The sequence below is a fragment of the Orcinus orca genome, chromosome 12 (genome assembly GCF_937001465.1).
Source record: "Orcinus orca chromosome 12, mOrcOrc1.1, whole genome shotgun sequence".
Taxonomy (NCBI): domain Eukaryota; kingdom Metazoa; phylum Chordata; class Mammalia; order Artiodactyla; family Delphinidae; genus Orcinus; species Orcinus orca.
In genome coordinates this window covers 15986817-16006625 of record NC_064570.1, presented here as the reverse complement: position 1 = coordinate 16006625, position 19809 = coordinate 15986817, and the positions used below count along the sequence as shown (strand labels likewise).

The window sequence follows — 19809 nt, the reverse complement described above, 5'->3', positions numbered from 1 at the left end:
ACAACTAGCAAGACAGGAACACAACCCCACCCATTAGCAGAGAGGCTGCCTAAAATCATAATAAGTCCACAGACACCCCAAAACACACCGCCAGACGTGGACCTGCCCAACAGAAAGACAGGATCCAGCCTCATCCACCAGAACACAGGCACTAGTCCCCTCCACCAGGAAGCTTACACAACCCACTGAACCAACCTTAGCCACTGGGGACAGACACCAACAACAACGGGAACTATGAGTCTGCAGCCTGCAAAAAGGAGACCACAAACACAGTAAGATAAGCAAAATGAGAAGACAGAAAAACACACAGCAGATGAAGGAGCAAGATAAAAACCCAAAAGACCTAACAAATGAAGAGGAAATAGGCAGTCTACCTGAAAAAGAATTCAGAATAATGATAGTAAAGATGATCCAAAATCTTGGAAATAGAATGGGAAAAATGCAAGAAACATTTAACAAGGACCTAGAAGAACTAAAGATGAAACAAACAATGATGAACAACACAATAAATGAAATTTAAAATACTCTAGATGGGATCAATAGCAGAATAACTGAGGCATAGAACAGATAAGTGACCTGGAAGATAAAATAGTGGAAATAACTACTGCAGAGCAGAATAAAGAAAAAAGAATGAAAAGAACTGAGGACAGTCTCAGAGACTTCTGTGACAACATTAAATGCACCAACATTCGAATGATAGGGGTTTCAGAAGAAGAAGAGAAAAAGAAAGGGGCTGAGAAGATATTTGAAGAGATTATAGTTGAAAACTTCCCTAATATGGGAAAGGAAATAGTTAATCAAGTCCAGGAAGCACAGAGAGTCCCATACAGGATAAATCCAAGGAGAAATATGCCAAGACACGTATTAATCAAACTGTCAAAAATTAAATACAGAGAAAACATATTAAAAGCAGCAAGGGAAAAACAACAAATAACACACAAGGGAATCCCCATAAGGTTAACAGCTGATCTTTCAGCAGAAACTCTGCAAGCCAGAAGGGACTGGCAGGACGTATTTAAAGTGATAAAGGAGAAAAACCTACAACCAAGATTACTCTACCCAGCAAGGATCTCATTCAGATTTGATGGAGAAATTAAAACCTTTACAGACAAGCAAAAGCTGAGAGAGTTCAGCACCACCAAACCAGCTTTACAACAACTGCTAAAGGAACTTCTCTAGGCAAGAAGCACAAGAGAAGGAAAAGACCTACAATAACACACCCCAAAAAATTAAGGATATGGGAATACGAACATACATATCAATAATTACCTTAAATGTAAATGGACTAAATGCTCCCACCAAAAGACACAGATTGGCTGAAAGGATACAAAAACAAGACCGAGATATTTGCTGTCTGCAAGAGACCCACTTCAGACCTAGAGACACATACAGACTGAAAGTAAGGGGATGGAAAAAGATATTTCATGCAAATGGAAACCAAAAGAAAGCTGGAGTAGCAATTCTCATATCAGACAAAATAGACTTTAAAATAAAGACTATTAAAAGAGACAAAGAAGGACACTACATACTGATCAAGGGATCAATCCAAGAAGAAGATATAAGAATTGTAAATATTTATGCACCCAACATAGGAGCACCTCAATACATAAGGCAAATACTAACAGCCATAAAAGGGGAAATCGACAGTAACACATTCATAGTAGGGGACTTTAACACCCCACTTTCACCAATGGACAGATCATCCAAAATGAAAATAAATAAGGAAACACAAGCTTTAAATGATACATTAAACAAGATGGCCTTAATTGATATTTATAGGACATTCCATCCAAAAACAACAGAATACACCTTTTTCTCAAGTGCTCATGGAACATTCTCCAGGATAGATCATATTTTGGGTGACAAGTCAAACCTTGGTAAACTTAAGAAAACTGAAATCGTATCAAGTATCTTTTCCAACCACAACACTATGAGACTAGATATCAATTACAGGAAAAGATCTGTAAAAAATACAAACACATGGAGGCTAAACAATACACTACTTAATAATGAAGTGATCACTGAAGAAATCAAAGAGGAAATTAAAAAATTACCTAGAAACAAATGACCCAATATCTATGGGATGCAGTAAAAGCAGTTCTAAGAGGGAAGTTTATAGCAATACAATCTTACCTTAAGAAACAGGAAGCACCTCAAATAAACAACCTAACCTTGCACCTAAAGCAATTAGAGAAAGAAGAACAAAAAAAACCCAAAGTTAGCAGAAGGAAAGAAATCATAAAAATCAGACCAGAAATAAAAGAAATGAAGGAAACGATAGCAAAGATCAATAAAACTAAAAGCTGCTTCCTTGAGCAGATAAACAAAATTGATAAACCATTAGCCAGACTCATCAAGAAAAAAAAAGGGAGAAGACTCAGATCAATAGAATTAGAAATGAAAAATGAGAAGTAACAACTGACACTGCAGAAATACAAAACATCATGAGAGATTACTACAAGCAACTCTATGCCAATAAAATGGACAGCCTGGAAGAAATGGACAAATTCTTAGAAATGCAGAACCTTCCAAGACTGAATCAGGAAGAAATAGAAAATATGAACACTGAAATTGAAACTGTGATTTAAAATCTTCCAACAAACAAAAGCCCAGGACCAGATGGCTTCACAGACGAATTCTATCAAACACTTAGAGAAGAGCTAACACCTATCCTTCTCGAACTCTTCCAAAATAAAGCAGAGGGAGGAACACTCCCAACTCATTCTACGAGGCCACCGTCACCTTGATACCAAAACCAGACAAGGATGTCACAAAGAAAGAAAACTATAGGCCAATATCACTGATGAACATAGATGCAAAACTCCTCAACAAACTACTAGCAAACAGAATCCAACAGCACATTAAAAGGATCATCCACCATGATCAAGGGGGGTTTATTCCAGGAATGCAAGGATTCTTCAATATACGCAAAACAATCAATGTGATAAACCATATTAACAAATTGAAGGAGAAAAACCATATGATCATCTCAACAGATGCAGAGAAAGCTTTTGACAAAATTCAACACCCATTTATGATAAAAACCCTGCAGAAAGTAGGCATAGAGGGAACTTTCCTCAACATAATAGAGGCCATATATGACAAACCTACAGCCAACATCGTCCTCAATGGTGGAAAAACTGAAAGCATTTCCACTAGGATCCGGAGCAAGACAAGGTTGCCCACTCTCACCACTCTTATTCAACATAGTTTTGGAAGTTTTAGTGACAGTAATCAGAGAAGAAAAGGAAATAAAAGGAATCCAAATCGGAAAAGAAGAAGTAAAGCTGTCACTGTTTGCAGATGACATGATACTATACATAGAGAATCCTAAAGTTGCTACCAGAAAACTACTAGAGCTAATCAATGAATCTGGTAAAGTAGCAGGATTCAAAATTAATGCACAACCATTGTAAAGCAATTATACCCCAATAAAGATGTTAAAAAAAATTAATGCACAGAAATCTCTGGCATTCCTATACACTAATGACAAAAAATCTGAAAGTGAAATCAAGAAAACACTCCTATTTACCATTGCAACAAAAAGAATAAAATATCTAGGAATAAACCTACCTAAGGAGACAAAAGACCTGTATGCAGAAAACTATAAGACACTGATGAAAGAAATTAAAGATGATACAAACAGATGGAGCGATATACCATGTTCATGCATTGGAAGAATCAACGTTGTGATAATGACTATACTACCGAAGGCAATCTACAGATTCGGTGCAATCCCTTTCAACCTCTCAATGCATTTTTCACAGAACTAGAACCAAAAATTTCAAAATTTGTATGGAAACACAAAAGACCCCGAATAGCCAAAGCAATCTTGAGAAAGAAAAACGGAGCTGGAGGAATCAGGCTCCCAGACTTCAGACTATACTACAAAGCCACAGTAATCAAGACAGTATGGTAGTGGCACAAAAACAGAAATATAGATCAATGGAACAGGATAGAAAGCCCAGATATAAACCCACACACCTATGGTCACCTTATCTTTGATAAAGGAGGCAAGAATATACAATGGAGAAAAGAGAGCCTCTTCAGTAAGTGGTGCCAGGAAAACTGGACAGGTTCATGTAAAAGAATGAAATTAGAACACTCCCTAACACCATACACAGAAATAAACTCAAAAGGGATTAAAGACCTAAATGTAAGGCCAGACACTATAAAACTCTTAGAGGAAAACATAGGCAGAACACTCTATGACATAAATCACAGCAAGATCCTTTTTGACCCACCTCCTAGAGAAATGGAAATAAAAATAAAAACAAACAATTGGGACCTAATGAAACTTAAAAGCTTTTGCACAGCAAAGGAAACCATAAGCAAGAAGAAAAGACAACCCTCAGAATGGGAGAAAATATTTGCAAATGAAGCAACTGACAAAGGAATAATTTACAGCTCATGCAGCTCCATATCAAAAAAACAAACAGCCCAATCCCAAAATGGGCAGAATACCTAAATAGACATTTCTCCAAAGAAGATATACAGATGGCCAAGAAACACATGAAAGGATGCTCAACATCACTAATCATTAGAGAAAAACATGACAGTGAGGTATCACCTCACACCAGTCAGAATGTGCATCATCAAAAAATCTACAAACAATAAATGCTGGAGAGTGTGTGGAGAAAAGGGAACCCTCTTGCACTGTTGGTGGGAATGCAAATTGATAAGCCACTATGGAGAACATTATGGAGGTTCCTTAAAAATTAAAAATAGGACTACCATACGACCCAGCAATCCCACTACTGCACATATACCCTGAGAAAACCATAATGGAAAAAGAGTCATGTACCACAATGTTCATTGCAGGTCTACTTACAATAGCCAGGACATGGAAGCAACCTAAGTGTCCATCAACAGATGAATGGATAAAGATGTGGCACATATATACAATGGAATATTACTCAGCCATAAAAAGAAACGAAATTGAGTTATTTGTAGTGAGGTGGATAGACCTAGAGTCCGTCATACAGAGTGAAGTAAGTCAGAAAGAGAAAAACAAATGGTGTATGCTAACACATATATATGGAATCTAAAAAAACAAACAAACAAACAAACTAAAAAAAATGGTTCTGAAGAACCAGGGGCAAGACAGGAATAAAGACACAGATGTAGAGAATGGACTTGAGGACACGGGGTGGGGGAAGGGTAAGCTGGGACGAAGTGAGAGAGTGGCAGGGCCATATACACACTACCAAATGTAAAATAGATAGCTAGTGGGAAGCAGCTGCATAGCACAGGGAGATCAGCTCCGTGCTTTGTGACCACCTAGGGGGTAGGATAGGGATGGTTGGAGAGAGACGCAAGAGGGAGGAGTTATGGGAATATATGTATACATATAGCTGATTCACTTTGTTATAAAGCAGAAACTAACACATCATTGTAAAACAATTATACTCCAATAATGATGTTAAAAAAAAAATCTACCATCGAAATTTCTCTTGCTCCTGACTTTTTTTTTTTTATTGCCACAGGTTTGTTCAGGTTGTCCATACCTTTGCCTAGAAATGATTGGCTTTGTGGTCTTCCCACCTCCAGCCTCTTCTTTCTCCACCGAATAGAGGACAGATGAAGTACAGATGCAAGTATATTCAGTTGCTCATAAGACTTCAATGGTACACTACTGCCTACCAAACTTAGTTCGTAATGCTACCTTTTTCTGTTTTCTCTCTTACCACTATCCTACATTTTTCCTACAGTCAACAAAACCAAACTACTGAACATTCCCAAAATATGGTCTATGCTTTTCTGACTTTATGACTTTGCACCTACTATTACATGCACGTGCAATGCCTTCCCTTGTTTTTGTTTGTTTGGTTTGGTTCTGGGGGGGGGTTGGTCTTTTGCAATCCTGTCACCTCTTCAAGGCCCATCTGGAATATAATCCCCAAGAAACCTTTCCTGTGATCCCCTCTTCTTCTGAATTTCCAGAGTAACTTTGTTTCTCTTAAACTTCCCACCCTATTATTATCATCATTGTAAATTTTTTAAGCAAAGAGAAGATGTCTTGCTGGATGGTATGGTGAAAAGGACCTGGGCTATGTGGTCAGAGGATCTGTTCAAAGTCCCACTGTTCACTTAATAATTGTTTTAGATTACCCAATCTAAAGTAAGTCATTTAACCTGTTGAACCTTAAAATCTTTAGTTGTGAATTGGTGGTGGTAGTAATGATGTAGAAAACAAAAGAAACTGTGACAAACAGAGAAGATAATATATGTGAGAAAACCTTGTAAATTGTAAAGCACTGTATAATAAATAGTGGTTTATAACTGGGTTATAAACTCTGGGTTCCTATCACATTTGTGCATCACGCCAGTGTATCAACGTGCCATATTCTACATCAGACAGTCGCAACATTTTCTGATAAGCTCTTGCATCATGATCTAGTCTCAAAAATGGAAATCAGCATGACTGGTTGGCTGGGAAGATAACAGACTTTTTAACTAATGGTTATCTAAAGGTGAAAAAGAGCCTTAAAAGTACTGAGCACCCCAGTCCAGCCTAAAGCTAGATTATGGAATTTAAACACTAGCTTATTATGCTGGCATAAACTATTCTGAATGAAACAGATTTTTATTCAAGAGTTTATGATCTAGGGTGAAAGGGAGAGACAAAGATGAGAATATTAGCCATTCTAATTCTCTCTGTTTTCAAGTCTAGTCCTGAGGCAAAGGGTAGCTGAGTCCATGAAAAAGACTGTTGATTTCTCATGGATCTGTCTGTTATTATTATTCTCCTGGAATAAGTTTTTAAATTATTCATAAAAACTTCTGGTGCTTCTACCCACAGTGGCATCACACAGCACACACATACCATATTTGGTACACATGAGAGCATGTGACATAAATCACATTGTTTATCCTAGAGAGAAATAAGACAACAATTAATGAGTGACCCTCTTCCTTCATATCACTATCTCCTTTCCATAAGTTTTTAATCCCCTACCCAACACTCTTACTCTGAGCAAAGGACCTTGCTTTCTGCATATTCGAAAGCTTGGAGGCCACCACAACCTCTCTACTGTCCCTCTTTCTAAGATTAAATTTCTCTACATTGTCACCCATTGTTCTCCTTTTAGAAAATGTTTTTATTGAAGTACAAAATATTTTCAGTAAAGTGCCTAAGTCACGCTTAACTTTAGTGTATATATAACTCGATGGATATTTGCATGTGTTTAAATCCAAACAATCACCACCCAGATCAAGATGAAGAATATTTTAGTGCCCCAGCAGGCTCCCGCATGAGTCGTCCTAATCAAAACTCCTCATCCTGTACCCCCCAGAGGTAACCACTATTCTGAATTGTATTACCATCAGTTTCTTTTGCCTGTTCTTGCACTTCACATATACAGAATTATACAATGTGTATTCTTTTCTGTCTGTTTTCTTTTTCTCCTCTCAGAATGTGCATGAGATTCACTGATTTTGTTAAGTGTATCAGTAATTAATTCGTTTTTAAATATGTAACTGTTTTATTAAGATATAATTCACATACCATAAAATTACCCTTGCAAAGTACAAAATTCAGTGAGTTTTAGTATACTCAGAGTTATGAAACCATCACCAATATATAACTGTAGAACATTTTCATCATCCCCAAAGGAAACTGTATACCAATTAAAAGCCACTCCATATTCTACCCTTTCCTCCAGCCTCTGGCAACCACTAATATACTTTCTGTCTCTATGAATTCACCTATTCTGGACAGTTCATATAAATGGAAACATACAATACGTGGTCCTTTGTGACTAGCTTCTTTCATTTAGCAGCAGGTGTTCAAAGTTCATCGCTGTTGTAGCATGTATCAGTGCTTCATTGCTTTTTATTGCTGAATAATATTCCATTTATCGGTTTTTTGATGGACATGTGCATTTATTTCTCCTGAGTGTATACCCAGGAATGAAATTGTTGGTGTATAAGAATTCTCCAGAGAAAAAGAACCAATAGGATACAGAGAGAAAGAATGATGGAGAGATTATAGGAAATTGGCTCACATGATTATGTAGGCTGGCAAGTCCAAAATCTACAGGATGAGCTGGCAGGCTGGATAGCCAGGGGGAGCCAATGTTGCAGTTTCTGTTCAAAAACCAGCAGGCTGGAGAACCAGGAAGAGCCTATGTACCAGTTCAAGTCAGGAAGCCATCCAGTTGGGGAAATTCCTCCTAGTGGGGGAAAAGTTGTTCCTTTGTTCTATTTAAGCCTTCAGTGATTGAATGACGCCCATCTACATTGTGGAGGGCAATCTGCTGTATTCGAAGTCCACCAATTTAAATGTTAATCTCATACAAAAACGCCCTCACAAAAACACCCAGAATAATGTTCAGCCAGCTGTTTGGGCACCATGGCCCAGCCAAGTTGACACATAAAATAAAACATCATAGTTAGGTCATAAAGTAGGCATATGTTTAGCTTTAGTAGACACTGTCAAAGAGTTTTCCAATGTGGTTGAACCAATTTACAATCCCATCTGCAGTATATGAGAGTTCAGGTTGCTCTACACTTTTCTTTGCTAACACTTGGCACTGTTAGACTCTTAACGTTAGCCCTTCTGTTAGGGAGGCACTGATATGTCATTGCGTTTGTAATTTGCATTTTCCTGATAAGAAATTATGTTGAACACTTTTCTGTGAACTTATTGGCCATTTGGAAATCATCTTATAGGGTACTTCTTCAAGAGTTTTTCCTTATTTTAAAAATTGGGTTGTTTGGTTTTTCTTTTTGATTTATGGAAATTTTCTCATATATTTTGAATGTGAGTCCATTGTCAGATATATGTATTGAAATATGTTCTCTCTTTCTTATTCACTTTCCTGATAGTGTCTTTTGATTAACAGAAGCTTTTTTAAACTTCCCATTTAGGTCTATGATCCATCTTGAATTAATTTTTGTATATGGTGTGAGGTAGGAGTCAAGTATCCTTTTTTTCCATATGAATGGCCAATTGTTCCAGCACCATTTGTTGAAAATATATCCTTTTCTCACTGAATTGCAGCAGTGCCTTTGTCATAAATCAAGTTCTATTTCTGGATTCTCTGTTATGTTCCTTTTGTGTATTCATCTGTCTCTGTGCCAATACCACACTGTCTTAATTACTGAGACTTTTAATGAGTCTTTAAACTTGGTAGTGTTAAGTCTTAAGTTTGTTCTTCTTCAAAATTGTCTTGGTTACTATAGACCCTTCTATTTCCACATAAATTTTAGAATCACCTTTCAATTTGCACACACACATGCACAAACACACACAAATATTTTAGGATAGTCTTCCTTTCTTAATTATTTTTGTCTCAGAAAATGTCCCTTGTCCTAAAAAGCTAAACTCTTCTTGTGCCTTCAATATTATTCCTATAAGTTTCTCTTAGACGCTCAAGAGTCATCACCTCATTCTTGCACCTTCAGTCTTTCCCTCTACTTTGAATCTGTGCTCCAGACGTGCAGGCTCAGCGGCCATGTCTCATGGGCCCAGCCGCTCCGTGGCATGTGGGATCCTCCCGGACCGGGGCACGAACCCGTGTCCCCTGCATCGGCAGGCGGACTCTCAACCACTGCGCCACCAGGGAAGCCCCCTAAGCCATTTTAAATTGGAATTTGTTACATCCTTACTGATAGACCGCTTTATATAAATTCATTATGTCTCATTTGGGCTATTGCAATGCTATGCAGTCTTTATGCCCTCAACTCTAATCCATTTCATACATGTGCTGCTAGATTATCCTTCCTAAAGAACTATTTGATCATATTTTTTGTCTTGTCCAAAAGACAACTTCTTTAGTAACTTCCCGTTGCTTAGAGAATTAGTCCAAGCTCAGCAGTTCAGCATTTGTGGTGTTGTACAGCGCTACACTCTGTTACGTACCTTGCACTATGGATACATAGAACTAAGTGCTATCCCTTGAATATGCCTCTCCCCTTCCCGCTTTGTTCATGTTGTCTTTGCCTGGAATTCTCTTGCTCCATCTCCACTTGCCTGTACACAATCTTCTTGAAACTGTCCCTGACATTTCCTCTACTGCCACCCCCTGCAAAGTAAACTCTCCTTCTTCTAAGCTTCTATGGTGTTTATTACCATCTACTTTGTATTGGTGTTATTTACATAGTGTATTCTCTTCTACTACCAGTGCTGTTCAATCATAGAACTTTCTGTGAAGATGGTTAATGAGCACTTGAAATGTGGCTAATGCAACTGGGGGCCTGAACATTTCATTTTGCTTAATTAATTTAAATGTAAATAGCTACAGGTAGCTAGTGGCCACACAGCACTAGACTAAAAGACTCTTGAATGTAGTATAGGGATTATATCTTGTTTTATCTCTCTAATCATTACAGAGAGCATCTGAAAGGCACAGTCTGCTTTGTTCCCTCATGTTTTCTCCACAGAGCCTTGTGGATAATAGACACTGAATATTTATTGGATCACTAAATATGGATATCACATTTACCAAATATATAGTAAGCGTTCCTATTTCTGTTCCAAATTCAAGTAGATTAAATAGGTGAGAAGAAGGAAAAGTTGAATGACCAAAACTCCCATCTGTCACTGAGAAACAGATGGCTAGTTCCATTATGAAAGGATATCTATTTCTCTATCTCTACCTGTCCATCTCACAACATTCCTTCTCTTGGTTAAGTAGGGAACTCTGCAGTTTAAAGCTCTTTGTTTTTTAAAACTTATTTTGCAATAATTTCATACAGTGAAAAATTGCAAGAATAGTAGAGAAATTCCCATATTCACCAAGTTTTTTAAAATATTTAAACTATTTTAAAATTTAAAAATAACCAAGGGGACTTCCCTGGTGGCCACAGGGAATATTTCAGTGTGTTTTCCGATGAACAAGAATATTCTCATACATAATATATTCAGGAAACTTAACATGGATAACGTACTTTAATCTACAGTTCATATTCCAACTGCATCGATTATCCCAGTAACATCCTAAAGTATAAAATTTTCCTCCTCCAGTAAAGATGTAGTTCAGGGTCACATATTGCATTTAGTTGTTATGTCTTTAGTTTCCTTTAATCTGCAGTTTTGTTTTGTTTTCATGACATTGAGCGTGTTTTAAGAATATGGGCCAGCTATTTTGTAGAATTTTCCTCTATTTGGGTTTGTTTGATGCTTCTCATGATTAGATTCAGGTTAAAGCTCTTCAGTGTTGGTGCAAGGATGTATTGTTATACATACCTTCTCTGCCACCCACTGGTTCTTAGACTTGAGCTATTCACACCTATCGTGTTCATAAGTTTACAAAGCATTATATTTCTATTAAAATATGTATATATACATTTCATTAAATTTCTAACAATATTTTGTATAAAATATGTAATTCTACCATTTCAAAAGCAATTTTTGGCTCTATATTTTATAGTGGTTTCAAAGAGAAGTGAAATTTACTTAATAATGGATTCAATTTCTCTAAACTCATTTCATTAATTACTTTAACATTTAGTTCGGAAATAGTTTCTCAGAAAGGACTACTGTGAAGTATTAAGGTTCAGTGATTTTTTTTATTACCAAGCATTGCGTACATTAAAACTATAGCCTTCCCATTTTTTAAATCCTAATTTACTCCTCTTAATATCGACAATGGAGAGAAAAATACTTAAATTCTGATACAGTAAGTAATAATAAGTACTTCCGGCTTCTGACGTGGTAAAGGTTTTGAATTGGTGCCCTATCCCAATATTTCAGGTATTTTTAAATGATGAGTGAGGGGAAAAGAACTGGCAAAAGTACCTTAACCGTAGAGAAGCCTGTACTTCTTAAGAGATTTTTGTTTTGTTTTGGGTGGGTGTGTGTGTGTTTAAAGGCTCTCGCTGTAACTACAGCGCTCATACTGGAAATAGAAAAATAAAAATGGTCCTTCAGGATTTTTCTGGGGAGTAAGAATTGTTTCAAGGAAGAAACTGGCAGAGAAATGGACAAAAATTTTAAAAATGTAGTGTTTTGGACACCATTAAAGCGCTAGAAGGTTTAAATAAATATCTTACATTGTGAGAAACGTGTGAGTGTTAAACACGTTTCATTTTAGGGGGAAATTAAACAAATATTTCTTTAAGAAGATAGAAACAGAAGTCTTTGCTTCGCCTGCCCCCCCCCCAAGTTAAAGTGTCTTTGGCTCTGCTTCTAGGACTTCTAGGAACGTGCAATTTAAATAAAATCGAAACAACAAAACCCTTGCAGTATTTAGACTGGTTTTTTCTTTCCAGCGCTCAAGAAGACTCAGAGCCCAACATTTTTTTCCAAACTCGAAGCTGCGAGTTCCGAGCCTTCTAGGACGTGTCCCGCACACTCTCGGGACGACTCTGGTCTCCCGCTCTGACCACAGTCAGCCAGCGGCTCTCGGCGCCGCCTGCCTCCAAAGGGGTGTGTCCCCGCCCCGCCGCGGCCCACCTGCCGCCCTCGGCGGCCCGGGCCCGGGGAAGGCGCGGAGCTGCTGCAGTGCCGCGGCATCGGGTCCGCCCCCCGCCCGGAGCTCGAAGCCCCCTTCCCGCGCGGTGAGGCCAGCAGCCCCACTGGTCCCGCCGCCCGCTTCCGGGCGGGCCGAGCCGCGGGGAGCTGAGTTCTTTTCTCCTTTCGACCTAAACTGCTATCGGCCCCCGTTGGGGGGTAAACCTGCTCTTTCTCTCCACACACACACCCCCTCCAAGTAACGGCGGCCGGGATAAAACTTAAAAAGTAGGATCGGGCCCTCCTCTGGCCGTTTGCCTCGGCGCCCCCTCTAGCACGGCCCCGGCGGCTGCCCGCGCCAGTCCGCGCGACCGGGCAGCGTTCTCCCTGCAGCCTTCGCAAGACGGGTGTGGAGTCTGCGAGAGTCGGGGGAGGGGTGCAGGGCGGAGAAAGAGCATCTCCGCGCCGCCGCCACCGCCGCCGCCGCCGCCGCTGGCCGCTCCCCCGCCGCCCGACTGGGGGAGGCCTAGTCACAGCCGCCGCCTCAGCAGCGCCCACAGATCTCGCGGTGTTTGCCGGCGGCCGCGCCGCCATATTGTGTGACAGTATTTTGATTTGCACTGGACTGGCGGAGCCGCGGCGAGAGCGAGCGAGAGCTGGGGGGGTGGGGGGAGGGCAAGCAAGCGCGAGGGGGGTGGGGGCCGAAGGAGGTAGGGAGGCCGAGCGAGCTGGAGCCGAGGAGCGGGGAGAGGCGACGCCACCCAGCCATCGTTTTTGATCTGCAGCAGCCGCCGGCGGGGCGACCCAGCCCGACCCCCTCCCCTCCCCCTCAGCCACGAGCGGCGGCGGCGGCGGCGGCGGCAGCCGGAGGGAGTTGGCGGCGGCGGCCGATCGGAGGGGCTGAGCGGGGAGGGAGGGAGAGCTGAGGTGTCCCCCCTGCCGGGTGGAATCGGAGGCGGCGGCGGCGCTGGCGGCGGCTGTGGTGGTGGAGGCGGCGGCGGCGACGGTGGAGACGGCTGCCGTAGTGGGAGAGGCGGCGGCGGCGGCGGCCGAGGAGGAGGAGGGGGAAGCGGCGGCGGCGAAGGGTAAGCGGACAGCGCTGCCGGGCCTCGGCGGGATCCCCAATCCCGGCTCTCCCCTCAGCTCCCCGCACCCCCCCTTCATCTGGAAGGGACTCTGCCGACTCGCGAGGCCCTTGCGGGGCGTCCGCTTCTTCCTCTCGCTCTTCCTCCCTCCGCCTCCTTCCTTCCCCAGTGGCGAGGCAGAGAGGGAGGCCCCCCAAGTCCTCCAGACCGGGCGGGGGTGGGGAGCATCGGGCCCGGCCTGGGCTCCCGGGAAGAAGTGTGTAGGGGGAGGGGGAGATTCATTGGAGTCGGGCGCCGGGGAGAGCCCCGGGTGGGGGAGGGTGCCGGGGGCGGGGAGGGCCCCTGCCTGCACGGGTGCCCCCGGCCCGCCCCTTTGGCATGTGTGAGATATGGGGGGGCTGGGCCGGGGGGGACGGAGATCTCCTCTGGGGGAGCCGTGGCCCGAGGAGGGATGACTTAGGGGCGAGGGTGTTGCGGGGAGAGATCGAGGGAGTTACGTGGAGGTCGAGGGGAGAGCGTCTTTCCTTTTCCGATGTGGGTTTTCTGCAGCCTTCTGGAAGTGGGGAGCCAGCCCCGCTGTGAGTGTGTGGCCCTTAGATTTCAGAGGATAGTTCTAGCTTTCTGTCCTGTCAACCTCAAACCCTAAGATTGGGGTTGGGGCCGGGAGGCTGAAAGGGTCTGGGTATCGCTGAACAGGTGACAGGTGTATCTTCCCGTTGCTGATGCTGTAAGGCTGCTCGGGCTGGGTAGTATAGCAGAGTGGCGGAGCCCATGTGGCTTCGTATCTATGCGTTTGGCCATGTTTCATTCCATATATAGTATATTTGCGATGTTCGGTTTCCATTCTTCAAGTCAGCTTAATTGTCGTGGAGGAATTCTTCAAATGTTTCTGATAAGCTGGGTTTCCAGGAGAGTGGAGGGAATTTGCAGCTTCACGGGGGTTTCGCAGGAGTTCATGCGTTTCGGGGTCTCCAGTGCGAGGCTGTTTTGAGTGCCTCTCTTCATTGGAAAGTTCTTGAACACTAAGGTCGTATTTGAGGCAACAGTGAGGCAGTATACTTTTGCATCCATTTTGTCTGTTTTAGGTAAGTTTGTAAAGTGTCGAACTTTAGGGTCAGGTTGATTCGCATTTTATAAAAGGAATTCGTTTGTGCTTTAGCTCACTCTTAAAGAGTACGTTGCTCATTATGCAATTTCAGATTTGGCCGGGAATTTTGGTGGGCATGGAATACAATTTTGCTTTCAGTTTTTACACTACTGCTGCTTACCACACTCTTCATACAGTAGCAGAGTATTGACACCTTTTTAAAAGTATCTTTGAATTCCTTGGAACAGTGAAGTCGTGATTGGTTTTAAACCCTGACAGTTTGAAACTTCAGACTTTGAAACCATTGCATTTTCTAATAAAGACAGACACTCTCTTCATCTTACTGTAAGCTTTGGCTGAGCACTTAAATTAGAAACAATGGGAAGAATTGTCAGATAAATGAGTTACAAATTAAAATAGGGCCAAGTTTAAAAAGGATTCAATAGCTTTGAAAAAACGTGTCTGGAAGGAATATATTGAATGATGGCACTATCAGTGTGTTAACAGGAAATAGAACAAAAATTCCAGTGATTCAGAACTTCTGTTGGGGTTTTTTTCCCCTTAAATCTAATCAGTTTCTAATAGAGGGTGCTTAAGATTTAAATCTTTAAAGGATCAACTGAAAGTTGAATGCGTTAATTAGATGAGTAAGTCATCCACTGAATATACTCCGTTATTTCATTTTTCTCTTGGGCACGTGGAATACCTTTTCTGAGTTCAAAAGTATTCTCAGGGGACACTGATGAAATGCAAGTGGTTCAACCCTCTTTAGTGAACTGTCACATAGTAGAACCTGTGCCTTTGTAACTTGTTAAGAAGTGGATAAATGATCAGTCTCATCTGATACAAATTTCCTGAAAAATAAGTTTTAATTTAATCTGATTTGATTGAAATAACACCTATATTTGGTCCTCTCTTTACTGGAAAGAAGCGCTTGCCTTCAGCTAGTGATATTGTTTAAAACTTGCATACAGTTATTGCATCTAATGAAATCAGGAGGTTTTTAAACTCTGCAGAGTTAAGTGGGCACAACTACTCAGATCCCCAGTTACGTTATTATTGAGAATTGCTTGTTTAGTATTAGTAACACGTTATACTTGGGTAAGTGTCATAACATGATTAGTCTTGTGTCTTGACAGAAATAAAAATTTATTCTACTTCTGTAGTTTTCTCTGTAAGGAAAATTCTTTTCTCAAAACACTGTTGAGGATGAAATCTACATATGTATCTATGAACATATGGCATTTTGCAAAATGGGTGTGATGGGCACCACTTACATGAAACTTTGTGAGTTTCGTGCCAAAAAAGTCCCATGAGGAATGTGTGAATTTTCTGAAACAGCATTTATTTTAGTTGTATAAATTCATCAAGACTAAAAGTATATTTTTTAATGGTTATCAACTTATTTAAAAGGCACTGTTTACCTTGTTATAGATGTTTTGAAAAAAAGTTCCTGATAATCTTTACAACATACAAAGTTTGTAAGTTAAACTGTAATTCAGAAAAGCTTCAATTTCATTATATCTCTACTTGGCCATGCTCCTATGACCCAAGAGAGAACGGTAGTAGCACTTTTCCGTTGTTTCACTTATGTCATCTTTATTTGGTCCATCTAAGATTGGGACTCTATAAAATAGAAGGATTATTAGGAAATAACAGAGGCAAATGTGAAAATGGGGCAAAACAGTAATAAGGAGGAGAAGCTAGGGGATAAGATGCTAGTAGAGGATTAGATGAACAGTTTTAGGCAACTAGGAAAATGGAAATGTGGGTAGTGGTGGGTGCCAAGCACAGGAAGGTGATCATGCTGAACGATTCTAAGGAGGTTTGGGCTGAATCTTTCGGTAGACTCTCACAGTCTATATGTCATTTTATTTTAAGTCCTCTGTATTAAGATGGTAAGGATTTGGAGACTTGGAAATTGTATGAAATCTAAACGTATGCATGTTCATATTTATTTGCCTCTGGCTCATATTTCCAAAATACTTATAATATTTTAACATTTCATTTTTTTATGATTCTGACCCTAAAAATCAAGGACACTTAATCAGAAAGCTAAAATCCCTGAGTAAGTACTCAGTGGTGGCCAGTACTGTACTTTTTTGTTTGTTTGTTTGTTTTTGCGGTACGCGGGCCTCTCACTGTTGTGGCCTCTCCCGTTGCGGAGCACAGGTTCCGGACGCGCAGGCTCAGCGGCCATGGCTCACGGGCCCAGCCGCTCCGCGGCATGTGGGATCTTCCCGGACCGGGGCACGAACCTGTGTCCCCTGCATCGGCAGGCGGACTCAACCACTGCGCCACCAGGGAAGCCCAGTACTGTACTTTTTACATTCCCTTTAGTTAACTGCTAAACTCGCCTGTGATCTTGATAAGAGTCAGAGATTAAGAATGGCTGTCTTGGAAGCAGCCGCATGGCACAGGGATATTGGCTCGGTGCTTTGTGACAGCTTAGAGGGGTGGGATAGGGAGGGTGAGAGGGAGGGAGACGCAAGAGGGAAGACATATGGGAACATATGTATATGTATAACTGATTCACTTTGTTATAAAGCAGAAACTAACACACCATTGTAAAGCAATTATACCCCAATAAAGATGTTAAAAAAAAAAAAAAAGAATGGCTGTCTTTTTCTTCATTTTCTAAGTATTCCATCCCTCAAAACACAATGTTTGGTACTAAGTAGTATTTACTACTAGCCTTCTAGCGTTAAACTTATGCATTTTACTTAGACTTTTCACTTGATTTTTATTGACTCATTTTACAAAGTATGCTTAGTTTCTAATTTCTTAATCCTCAGAAGGAATGGGCTACTGTTAAAAGCACAGTAAGATGCGTCAGCTGAGAAGTTGATGTTTTAGAAGGAGATCCAAGTCAGAATTGCCACAAAGCAAAATTGTGAATATTAATATCAGTAAAAGATCTCTGTGAAAATTGATTAAAGTTTTGCCACTTAAAAGTGCTTTGTTCAAAATATAATTCATGTAGACCCCCGTATCTCCTGACAGTGCTTTATAAATGAGGCTTTGCCGAATGTATCTTTTTGATTTGCCTCAACATTTTTAATGTAAAACTTGAGCAAGAAATTCTATTGGATTTCTGATAATGTTTCAGTTCAAAATTTGGTATCAAGGGAGTAGTAAATTTCTTTAGACCTTTAATATCTTAACATTAACCTTTTTAGTGTTTCCTGCATAGTAAAAGAGAAACTAATATTTATTGAATACCTACTAAGTGCCAAGGTTTCTATCGTTTCACAGATATTTATTGAGCACAGGGTTCTTTGAGATATTGGAGATGGCAGCAGTGGATAACACAGACAAAATTTCTGTCCTCATATAGTTTACATTTTAGTAGTGGAAGATATAATAAATGAGTAAAATCAAGCGTGTCTGGGAGAAAAAAGTACTGTGGAGAAAAGTAAAACAGAACAGGAGGTTGGGGAACAGACATTGCATATTTGCTCTTTTAAAAACTACATAGTGGATATTATCTTTGATTTCAAAAACAAAAACTTCCATACATAAATTTTTTTCTTTAAGAATATACTTCAAAACTAACACAACATTGTAAATCAACTATACTCCAATAAGAAACTTTTTTTAGAAATATACTTCATAACTTGGGAACAACATTATGTTTGTACTTCAGAGTTTTAGTTAATAGCGATTTCCTATTGTTAGTGCTTCAGAAAGCTGCTTTGTGGCTCAATAGAAAATTTGGAGTCTGATATCCTGGTTTGAATCCTGGTTTGCCACTTACTAGCTTTGTGATTTGGGGCCAACTACAATTTCTCAGCCTCTCTGAGCTTGTTTTCTTCTCTGTAAAATGAATAGAATACCTATAGGGTTGTTGTGATGCCAAATTATACATTTTGTGTAAATTATCTGATATATAGAAGGGGCTCAATAAACTGCAACTTTTTTGTCTGTTGCTTATCTGGAGTTATAAAACAAAATAGTTGATGTTGGTAATCTTTCCAAGAAGCTTTCACAGCACTGTGGGGGACATTGTTTAATACACAGTTTATTTGAACAACTAAAGCACTCTTCTCTGATAGAATAAGGTTAATTAAAACTCAACTGTAATTTATGGTCACTGATACTTTCTGGAGTGTTTGCGCATGTTATCTAGTCAATATGCTGTCAGGAGTAAACCTAGTCTTTATGATGAGGAAAAGTTGTGACATATCTTGATGAGCTGGATTTCAGCATTTTGACAAGTAGATAAAAATGTCGTATAAGATCCCAGTTCATGGAAGTACTTGTGAAACATTTAGTACAGTTTACATATTCAATAAATGTTCGCTTTGTCATTAGTTTATACCTTTATTGTGTGAAAAGGGGTAATTCAGAGAATTCACAAAGTATTAAGGAAAACTTTTATGAAGAGAAAGTAATGCAAATTGTGCATAAGTTTTATGAAGAAAGAGTGGAATAGTCAAATTGCAATATTTGTTTTTCATTTTTAGCCTGGGAAATCACTAAACTGTCTCAAGGACAAACCGTGTCTTATTTTCCTTTCAGTCTTGACTTCACCATATCTTCAGTGCCTGGCCTGTAGTTAAGGAGCTCAAGGAATACTGCGCGTTCAGTGCTGAATGGCTCTTAGTGATAGTTTTCCTGTGTATCACAACTCTTTTTGGTAGTAAGCACCTTATGGTTTTGAAAAGTGTTTGCACTGGACTTAAGTCTTTGAATCTCTAGTTTTAAGCACAGACTCAGATATCACACAAAATCTTCTGAATGCTATTTTTTTGAATCTAGCCAAAAGTTTGAAAAAACATCCTAGAAGTTAAAAGGAAGAAAAGAAAGAAATTATTTGCAGCTAAATTAATATTTATTAACCTATTCCTATGAAGTGGTTGACATTAAAGTGAAAAAGTGAATAGAAATGTTTAAAAGCAGATTAGAAAAAATAATTCATGTATAATTATGTGCTCTTAACCAGGCTTTAAAAGACAAGTTTGTCTTACCTCTTTAAGGCAATTTCAGTGAAACTGTACATTTATACTGACATTATGGATTAAATGGCTCAGTCACTTTCTTACATTCCTGTGATGTGGGGAATATTGGTGTTTTCACGGAAAAGGGAAAACATCCCACCCCACCCTACCCTACTTTAACAGTAACCATTTTTCAGATGTTTGAATCTTAGTACCAGGAAGCTTTTTCCTGTTCTGTAGCAAGTTATTCTCTGCCTAATGAATAATAATTTTAGCTTTCCTAAAACTGAAGACTTCCCT

At 40.1% G+C, this 19809-nt stretch overlaps 1 protein-coding gene across 3 annotated transcripts in view; it reads left to right on the top strand.

Annotated features, from left to right (window-relative positions):
- Positions 1-13336: 13336 nt before the first annotated feature.
- Positions 13337-19809, top strand: part of TAB2 (TGF-beta activated kinase 1 (MAP3K7) binding protein 2) — an 86600-nt gene continuing 80127 nt past the window's right edge. The window contains exon 1 of one of the 3 annotated variants that reach the window (XM_033405199.2): positions 13337-13482. The gene's annotated coding sequence lies outside the window, so the exon portion shown is untranslated. Of the gene's footprint in view, positions 13483-13851; positions 14568-19809 lie in introns of those variants that run through there. The other 2 variants (XM_033405184.2, XM_049695383.1) reach the window with 2 other exon arrangements.